This window comes from Octopus sinensis, linkage group LG12, assembly GCF_006345805.1.
Source record: "Octopus sinensis linkage group LG12, ASM634580v1, whole genome shotgun sequence".
NCBI lineage: Eukaryota > Metazoa > Mollusca > Cephalopoda > Octopoda > Octopodidae > Octopus > Octopus sinensis.
The window spans coordinates 69,792,630-69,804,157 of record NC_043008.1 but is presented as its reverse complement, the minus strand read 5'-3'; the positions used below and the strand labels follow the sequence as shown (position 1 = coordinate 69,804,157).

At 33.8% G+C, this 11,528-nt stretch overlaps 1 long non-coding RNA gene across 1 annotated transcript in view; it reads left to right on the top strand.

The window, feature by feature from the left end:
* Window positions 1–3,602: 3,602 nt before the first annotated feature.
* LOC118765552 overlaps window positions 3,603–11,528 on the top strand; it is a 40,415-nt gene continuing 32,489 nt past the window's right edge. The window contains exon 1 of the long non-coding RNA XR_005001414.1: window positions 3,603–3,648. This is a non-coding gene — a long non-coding RNA (uncharacterized LOC118765552). The remainder of the gene's footprint in view (window positions 3,649–11,528) is intronic.

Below are 11,528 nucleotides of genomic sequence, written 5' to 3'. Positions count from 1 at the left end.
AGTTGTCAAGTGATGGTGGAGGACAAACACATACCCAAAGATACATTCATGTATATATATATATATATATACATATATACAATGGGCTTCTTGCAGTTTCCAGCTACCAAATCCAGTCACAAAGCTTTGATTGGCCTGAACCTATAATAGAAGACACTTGCCAAAGTTGCCACACAGTAGGACTGAACCCAAAATCATGTGGTTGGGAAGCAGGTTTACCACACAGCCACAGAGTTTGAAAAAGGGTGGGTGAGATTACCAGCCTATATCCCAGAATGATGATAAAGTCCAAAAATGATAAAGAGGACAACCCATTGTCTCTCTGCTCATATCAAACAACCAAACTGTTAGCTGAGTGTATCTCTGTGTTATTAGCATATGTTATCCCAATGTTGATGATGATGATGAGGAGAAGAGAGAAGGATGATGATGATGATGAAAGCATTTGTGCCGGGTTTCCAGTTTCAGTAAACCATTTTCCTTCCCACCAGTAATGAGTCACGGACATTGCATTTCTGACTAAAATATATTTAAACAAAAAAGAAAACAATAATCTATGACCATCTCAATATTTTTTTTTTATCTGTTTATTTTCCTTTCTCAGACATTGTATATCTAAGACTGCAGCACCTCATAAATTCTTTTCCCATTTTAAATCACAAAGATAGCAGAATGTAACTTAATCCCTTAGCATTTTAACCGGCCTTACCAAGCCCAAATATTCTATCACTTTTATGTTCAAATTGACCAGATTCAGCCTCTTACACCTACCCTACAATATCATTGTAAATATAAGCAATCCCATAATTGAAATCTCAAAGCTATGAGAAGCTGTATTAGCTTGCCACTACATAGTCACTTAAAACAATTAGCAAAAACATGGTAAAAGCTGTCATTTCACACTCATTTACAAGGGTGAATGAAGCTTTTTCGTGTATGTATATATATATGTGTGTGTGTGTGTGTGTACTTAATGGTAAAGTACTCGGAGTCTTTGAGGGATATGGATTCAAGCCCCATGGCTGGTTGCTGACAAATTTTTCCTCTTTGTATTTTACCCAGTATTTCTGCTGTTCTAACAGCAACTCTGCATTAAAAAAACATCATCTTATTTGTATCATACAATATATATATGTGTGTGTGTGTGTAAATATAAAAATGGAGCAAAAACGCAATAGAGGACATTAAATGTTCAGACAGATAGAAGATACAAAGGCAGACAAGAGAAACAACAATTAGAAGGACAGGCACAAAACGATGGGTCATTCGTGGCTTTCTTTCTTCAGTCAAGTTCCAGAAGTCACGACCATTTCGGGTAGTTACACTTGAGATTGTTCAATTTGGTTGCCCCCAAAAAAGTCTAAGCTAAGGGCATTAGATCCCTTTGTAAGAAAGCTAGCGAATGTGTATGGCAACAAAGATAAAAAATTTAAAAAAACAACACAAATATATCAAATAAGAGGAGATTAATAAATCTGAGCAGGTATCTCTGCCTCTTAGGTCTTCATCATTAGTAAGCAGTATAGTTTTAATTCATTAGTAATGCTTGACTAATTCAAAACAATGGGAATAAGGAAGCATTACATTTGATAGAGAAGTCTGAATGCTAAAGTGCTTCTGGGGATAGACCCTGCTGCTTTCTTTAGCAGGTCAAGCAATGTGTGTTATAAAAACCTCACTATTCAAACATGGTTGTTCTACTTACTTAAAGAGAAAAAGGCAGAGTGTGAAAAATATAGCAAAAATATTGCACAAATATTGCAAAATTAACTAAATTTTTGGTGGGAACCTTTCCAAGTGTAATATTTAATCACAGAGTCAATATTTGCCTGACATCAATGAGAAAGTGTTAGGGAAATGTCAGACATAAGATAATAACAATATAAATAATAAAGAAAGAGAAAGAAAGAGGCAAGAGGTTACAATATGTGGTCAGAATGATGGTTTTGTTGTTTTTTTATCTTGTTTTGTGTTGTTTTTTGACTGGAACATAAAAAAAAATAATCTTTGTCATAAATATCTTGTGCGTGTGCCTGTGTGCTTGTATATATGCGTGTATACATGTGTGTATATGTATGTGCATGTATGAGTGAATATGTGAAAATATGTGTACGTGTGAATATACATATGAGAGAAAGTATATATATAAATGTGTGTGTGTGTAGATGTATTTTATTTCTGGATGTATGTGTATTTATATATGTATGTGTGTGTATGTATATTATTTACTTTATATAGGCATATACATATATATATATATATTTGTGTGTGTGTGTGTGTTTATATATATACACACACACACGCACACAAACATGCACACACACACATGCATGAATGCACACAAATATATCTCTATGTCTCTTGTTTTTTTGTTTGCCTCTTAGCGTCTGAGACGACCAAGGTGTAATATTAACTATTAGCTTATATGTGTGGTCTGATGAACCAGGTAAGTCTGTTGGCAGTGTCTATTGATTCCAGGGGTAGCTGACAAGTCCTATCCAAACCTCTCTCAAACATAAGGTGTCTCTTGGGAAAATCGACACACGAAATACTGTTAACTCTGGTGCAGCTGAATCAATGCTTCTCAACAGCAGCAGCTTTTTTACTTGCAGTGATTTGGTCACCACTGTGCAGCAAACTATATCAGCAATGTTGGATACATATCACCAATTTGACAGCCACAATGTTGAGGAATTTTAATGGTATTATCATGGACATTTTCACCTTCATTTGGCTCCCTACAGAAGAGGTTTTAAGATGGTGTGCATCAGAGATGAGATGGTGTAGGATATTGGTTTAAGAGACAATGATGGAGAGAAGTGTGTGTGTGTGTGTGTGTATATATATATATATATATATATATATACATATATATATAAATATCAATTTTATATCTTATATATGTGTGTGTGTGTATTTTATTCTTTCATTTGTTTCGGTCATTTGACTGCAACCATGCTAGAGCACTGCCTTTAGTTGAACAAATCAACCCCAGGACTTTATCTTTGTAAGCCTAGTAATTATTCTATCAGTCTCTTTTGCCAAACTGCTAATTTACAGGGATGTAAACACACCAACATCGGTTGTCAAGCAATGGTGGCAGACTAACACAAACAAAAAAACATATACATACACACACACACACACACACGACAGGCTTCTTTCAGTTTCTGTCTACCAAATCCATTCACAAGGCATTGGTCAGCCCAAGGCTACAGTAGAAGCCACTTGTCCAAGGTACCATGCAGTGGGACTGAATCTGGAACCATGTGGTTGGTAAGTAAGTGACTTACCATACAGCCACTCATATATATATACATACATACATAATACATACATAATATCCCATGTAATTTACACATTTTTTTCTTTTTACAAAGATAAAAATGAACTTTAGAGATGCATAAATTACATGAGTAGATCGTTTCCAGAATTTTTTTAGAAACCTTTTAAAAAGATATATAAAACGGAAACATTCATGCCAAAAGTTGACTCATTTAATGTCAGAATAGGTTTCTCAGGAAAAATAATGGCTTCAATATATATAATGATGATGACTTCCATTTATGCTGGATGGTGTAATGCTTACTTTTTCTGTATAGATTTACTAAAACCATGAAATGGTTAATCACTTTTTGAAGTCTGACGGTCATCTGGTAATCATGGTCTGTGCCATATTATTATAAACAACACAAACACTTTGTAATTTAATAGCTTTTAATGTGATATCTGTTAAACAAATTATTTTATTTAATAAAATCTAATCATAAGTAAGTGAAATTATGCTAAATACAACTAAATTGAAGACCTTTACCCTCTGGCCATATTGGCAATTCTGAAAACATTTGGGTGCGAATATTACAAGAGTAGATTTACAAACTTTATCCTGAAAATCACCTGCATAAATTACACAGGTGCACAAATTACAAGGGTTTTAACAGTACATAATTTTTATTATATTGTGCAAATTACAGGGGTTTTTACAGTACATAACTTATATTTTATATCAGATTTTGATCAGTAGAATGCATGAAACTCTCAGCCCTTGAGTCACTTTGTGATTTCTGTTGATTAAAAAGTTATATATATATATATATATATATATATATATATATACATACTCACACATGCACACATATATATTCATGTGTGTATGTTTATACATATTTAGTTTATATATGTATGTGTGTGTGTATATATATATAGACACATACATACATACATATACAAAATGTTTGAATTTCTTGTGCCCTTAAGACTCTTGAACTTTTTAATAGCTTCTGGCTTCTCCAAGAAATACGCAAAAGGTAAAAACAAACCAAAAGGCACTTTATAGATTCCCTAAAGTTATCGTTTCCTTTGACATTTCAAGTGACATTTTCTCATATTTAGAACATTCATTTTGCCTTATTCATTTACCAAAAATTTTCAAACCAGTCTGGTAAGGAATCATGTCTGTCTCTGCAGATTACCATATGGATATTTAGGGGATTCGCAGTATTTGTTTTGTGTTATTTGTTTATATTTCAAATAGAAAGATCACAAAAGCTTCCCTTCTGTCGTATTTGTTGAACTCTAACATAAACATTTTACTTGGTATTTGGGGAAAAAATCCAACGAAAATAACATTTCAGTTTGGTAAGTGAATCTTTAGTTTGTTACATACAGCAACTATTGTTTTGTAGTGGTCCTGTAGTTCCCCATTGCTGCTCTATTTAAGGTCAACATATCACATAATTGAATTGCTGAAGGGATATTCTGCTCTGATTTGGTAACTGTAAATAACAGTAGGTAAAATGCATGCACACTCAGACACATGCACTCACACAAATCCATCTGTGTATCATACTTAAAGCTGATATGTCATTCAAAACTTAATTGAATGCAATGTTTGTCCCAGGAAAGTATCTCTTTCAGATGTGCAGTGTTAAAAAGTACAAAAATATCTCAGGAGCAGACAAAAATTGTCCCGCAATGGTAGTGGCATCATATATATATACAACTTGGGCAAGTGTCTTCTACTGTAGCCTCAGGCTGACCAAGGCCCTGTGAGTGTATTTGTTAGATGAATACTGTAAGAAGCCTGTTATATATATATATATATATACACACACACACCTACATATATATATATACACATGTATTAGAATTTTCTCTGATTTTTCAGATTTTTGTATGCTAGGCTACTGGTTTTAAATTGATATTAATTAAATTAATATTAAATTTATCTCCCTCGTTATTTATATATATATATATATATATTTAAATTTAAAATAATAAGGGTGAAAAAAATTGAATATTAATTTGATTAATATCAATTTAAAACCAGTAGCCTAGCATACAAAAATCTGAAGATTCAGAATATATTATAATAGTAATATATATATCTATGTATATATATATATTTAAGAAAATGAGATGACAAAAGAATATATGATTATCTTTTGAACTTTATTAGCTTACAACTGTATCTGCTATAGGTGCCTGAGTAACATCCTATAGCTTCATTGGAGCCTCAAATATGAAGCATCTCAAATACATAACTGTAACACACATTTCATTCATAGCTTTCTGTCACTACACTCTGAGTTCAAATTCCACCAAGGTTGACTTTGCCTTTCATCCTTTCGTGGTCGATAAATTATGTACCAGTTGTGTACTGGGGTTGATCAAATTGACCAGGACCCCTTCCCAAAAATTTCAGGCCTTGTGCCTATAGTAGAAAGGATTATTCATAGCTTTATATGTACTTTGAGATCTGCTTTCAAAAAAAACAGAATTCACATTCTCTTGAAAGTTTATAAATATGATATCAGTAATATATATATATATAATGGCTGTGTGGTAAGTAGCTTGTTTACCAACCACATGGTTCCGGGTTCAGTCCCACTGCATGGCACCTTGGGCAAGTGTCTTCTACTATAGCTTCGGGCCGACCAAAGCCTTATGAGTGGATTTGGTAGTCGGAAACCGAAAGAAGCCCGTCATATATATGTATATATATGCGTGTGTGTGTTTGTGTGTCTGTGTTTGTCCCCCTAGCATTGATTGACAACCGATGCTGGTATGTTTATGTCCCCGTTACTTAGCGGTTCGGCAAAATAGACCGATAGAATAAGTACTGGGCTTACGAAAGAATAAGTCCCGGGGTCGAGTTGCTCGATTAAAGGCGGTGCTCCAGCATGGCCGCAGTCAAATGACTGAAACAAATAAAAGAGTAAAAGAGATATATATAATACTATATTATATATCATTAGTGTCCGTTCTCCATGCTATATATATATATATATATATATATATATATATAATATATATATATAATACTATATTATATTATGGTAGCGCTTCATCAAGAAGTAAACTATTAAAAGTGTAAGTGACAATATATATATGTGGCTGTAAATACTTCAAGTTAAGCATATTGTTAGCAAGCTTGATGTATGTCTATGTATTGATTTATCTATCTACCCAACTATAAAACTATCTGCCTATCTACATAATTAGCCATACAACTGCCTGTCTACTTATCTATCTGTCTATTTATTTTTGAGATGCAGAAAGAGATAGTCTGATAGACAAACAGATGACATTTAGACAGATGGCAAGATAGACAATTAGACAAACAGACCAAACAGACACAAAGGCAAGACAGCCAAACTGACAGTTAGACAGGTGGTTAAAAAAATTTCTAAAGAAATATTGATGTATAGACAGTTTAATATGCGTATGAGTGTATATATACACTTTATATAAATATAATATATATGATGTATCTAAACCAGAAATTATATATATAATATATATGTATGTACATGTAAGTATGTATGTATACTCACATATATACATAAATACATAATGTGTATATAAATATATATATATATATACATATACATATATATATATATATTTATATATATATAATGGAGTAGGTAGCAAGATAGATAATAAAGAGATAAATATATACTGTTCTCCATGGTGTTAGATTTCTTGACATTTCCTATAAATATTCTTGATTTTATTCAATATTATGTGATGACATCATCATCAAAATTTTATATGCCGTTCTCATTTTTTCCTCTTCATCTCTGTTTAACCAACACTGAATGATTGATTTTCATAAAAATATCTTTTTGATGGATGTGTGGTCACTTCTTTTATGACCTCTTGTACAATTACAATTTTCTTTTTTTTTGGTGTTTCAATGTTGACTCGAATGAATATGAGGTTCTTAGATTTTTGTTTTTAAATATTGTTCTCATTATTGTTAGCTAAGTCCTTGCCTTTCTCACTGGGTTGGCACTGCCTCTGGTGTATCTGTGGCATGTAAGTGATCTTTTGCTTATCTGTGTGTGACTTGTAGCCCCAGCACTGAAAAGAGGTCCTACATATGAGCTGAGCATCTTGTATCTTTTACTTGTTTCAGTCATTAGACAGTGGCAATGCTGGGGCACCTCCTTGAAGAACATTTAGTTGAACTTTTTTTTTAAGCCTGGTACTTATTGTACCAGTCTCTTTTGCCAAACCACTAGATCACAGGGATGTAAACACACCAGCACCAGATGTCAGGTGATGGTGATTGGAGGTGGGTTGGGAACAAAGACCAACACACTCACACACACACACACACACACACACACACACACACACCACACACACACACACACATGCACATGCTCTTTTATTTGTTTACTTGTTTCACTCATGTGACTTCAGCCATGCTGAAGCAGTGCCTAAAAGAGTATTAGTCAAAGAAATTGACCCCAGGATTTATTTTTTGTAAGCCTAGTACTTATCCTATCAGTCTCTTTCGCTGAACCACTAAGTTATGGGGACATAAACACACACAGCATCAAGTGATGGTGATAGGGACAAACACAGACACAAAGATACGCATACATTTAAATACATACATACATACATACACACACACACACACACACACACACACACACATATATATATATATATATATATATATATATATATATATATGGCAGGCTTCTTTCAGTTTCTGTCTACCAAATCCATTCACAAGGCTTAGGTTAGCCCAAGACTACAGTAGAAGACCCTTGCCCAAGGTGCCATGCAGTGGGACTGAACCCAGAACCATGTGATTGGGTAGCAAGCTTCTTACCACACAGCCATGCCTATAAACATAAGTATGTATACATATATATATACATGTGTGGAACATTATTTGACTTCATGTAATGTGTTATTGCCATCATGTTGAGGACATCACATAAGGGTACACGTTTGTGCCACATGTATGTTGTCCATACTTTCAGTGTAAATAGTTGTTGGTGCATAGACCAATCACTGACCAGACATATTTCCATGGAATATCATTCTGAATTCTTATTTGTCACTGGTGTGCAGTTGTATGTAACTCTGAGTAATAATTTGTGAAAACTGTTTCAACCTCAATGAAATAGTACATGTATGTAGATGTGCATGTATGTCTGTGGGTATGTATGTTTGTATGTATGTTTGTACGTATGTATGTATATATGTGTGTGTATGTGTATATACATGTATGCATGCATTTATGTATGTATGCATGTATGTATGTGTATGTCATTATTCAATTTATTTCAAAATTTCTTGCCTATGTATGTGTGTATGTATGTATGACTATGTATGTTTGTACATACATATGAATGTATGTGTGCGTGTGTGTATGTATATATATATATGTGTGTATTCATTTATGTATGTGTGTATATATATATATGTATGTGTGCATGTATGTATGTGTTAATGTATTGTATGCATGCATTTATGTAAGTATGTCTACATGCACATTTGTGTGTATGTATGTATCTATGTGTGTGTATATATGCATACATGCCTGTATGTATATGTATACATGTGTGTGTATATGTATGTATTTATGTACACAAACACATGCATACACACATACATGCACGCGCATAACACACACTTTCATATATATAAATGCTGTTAAAGCAGAGCTGATATATAATATACATTCAGGCTAAATTATCAATAAAAAACCTACAATATTATGATATATATACAACCCACAGAGTTATACACCTGCCATGTCAGATAATCTACTTGCAAACAAACTACAAAAAGACGAAATATAAATCCTATATATTGCTGTTTAATATTTCATTTTATATAAAACACATTGATATAGAATGCAAAAATAAAAAACCAACAATAATACTCTAAAAGAAAAAAAAAATCTATAATGTTATTGTGCTTCTTAATAAAAGAGATGGGGGATAAATTCAAAGTCAAATACTATGTTTTATATTGATTCTGAATTAATTTTGATTTTGCTGAAAAGAGTGAGTGCATCTGTACTATCTGTCTGTCTGTCTGTTTGTCTATGTATGTATGTATGTATGTATGTATGTATGTATGTATGTATGTATGTATGTATGTATGTATGTATGTATGTATGTATGTATGTATGTATGTATGTATGTATGTAGTATGTATGTATGTATGTATGTATGTACGTATGTACGTATGTACCTATCTATCTATCTATCTATCTATCTATCTATATATATATATATATATATATATATATATATTATATATATATATATATATATTATATATATATATATATATATATATATATATAGGTATATACGTATACATGTAGATATATATATATATATATATGTATATATGTTTTGCAAACAACTTGCACATGCAAGTGCTATCAGTCGAAAGCCCTGCATACCAGAAGCCAGCAAGTGTATGGCATCATCAGGAGAGAGTGCACACTGCTTCAGGGCCCACCTCTCGACACCATCAATGTGCACTGGGCCCCTCACTGATACAAGGCCCCGCTTGCTAGATCAACTAGTTATCAAATAAAGCTCGATATTCTTCTAACCATCGCTCATTGTCTCTTTTTAACTAAATCCAGTGGCTAGCCTTTTCCACTGTAGTTTGGATATCAGTCATGGTGGTATTTACTTTATGATGAGTGAAGCCTAGCGATTACAACAGTTGCCTCACACTGTGTTCAACAAATTGTCTACATCCAACTTTGATTGGAAAATGCTCCACTTTCTAGCCAGTGTCTTCACATTGCTTTCAAGCCCAAGCGGCATCCATGTTATCTTCATGGTCTAATCAACTGGTCCTCTCCCAAAAAATTTCAGGCCTTGTGCTTAGGGTAGAAAAGTGTATTTGTATAATTTATACGAGATGCCATTACCTCCTGGGGCACGCTCAACTACATTCGCAACTTTCTTTCTTTCACACCACATTAAAATGTCCATTTTTTTCCATAACTGGGATTGGAACGAGTCCCTAACATCCTGGTAAATCTGTAGCCACCTCCTAATAGCTGTTCCATTTTTCATCGCTCACAGGAAGTTTCTTCTTCTTGAAACAGATCTGCTGTCCTGAGTGCATGAATGTAATAAAATCTCTAGTTGGTATTTTCATTAGTTTTTTTTTCACTGTTGTTGGTGATCAATTTCATTCTTTATAGTATTGAAGGTAACCTTAAGGACCAGGTTGTGTCTCCATGTATACCTATTCAATGCTAGTGAACAGTTGGAAAGAATATGTTTCAGTGTTCCAACTTTTCCACATTTGCATATATCATTCTCTGAGATGTTTCATCTTACTAGATTTGCAGGTGATAGCAAGACATCATAGGATGAACAGATCAGAAAACTTAGCTGAGATGTGGCCCACCTCCAAATCACACTCCAACTTATTTTTCTCTCAAATGCTTAGTGTTATTTCATCTGTCTTTACGTTCTGAGTTCAAATTCCGCTGAGGTCGACTTTGCCTTTTATCCTCTTGGGGGTCAATAAATTGAGCACCAGTTGCATACTGGGGTCAATCTAATCAACTGGTCCCCTCCCCCAAAATTTCAGGCCTTGTGCCTAGGGTAGAAAAGTATATTTGTATAATTTATACGAGATACCATTACCTCCTGGGGCATTCTTTGCTCTAGCTTTTCTCACCAAATCATTCACCTCTTTCTCCCTGATTCCCCAATTTAAAATTCGATATTAGGTTCTAAGAGATGCTTTTTCTCATTTAGAGGGGGCTGTGGTTGGTTATGGTGTGGATCACTGTAGGCTTCTTTGATATGAGCATCCAATTCTTCTTTTGGGCATGATAAAGTATCACACTTCAGTTCAGTGAACAGCTTCTTAGTAACCTAGTACAGATCCTTCAGAAACTGTCCGCAAGTCCTATTACTTTCTTTCCATCGTCCATATCAGTGGATATGTCATTGCACATAATGGCATTTCTTTTTTAAATAATCGTACAGCAGCACAAGCCCAGGTTTTTCGTCTTCCGCAGCACATTTCCATCAATTTCTTAGTCTGTTCTTTTCTTTCTTCAACTGTTTCATTTTCCTGATCCTCCTGCTTGGTCCACACTTTCCTTTCACCAACCAGATACTATCTTTCACTCCAAATAATTCCTTTCCTGTATCGTGTAATGAGCTTGTTAACTTTCCCAGTTTCTCCACTGTAGATCCTGTCATTTTATAAACTCTTTGTATTTT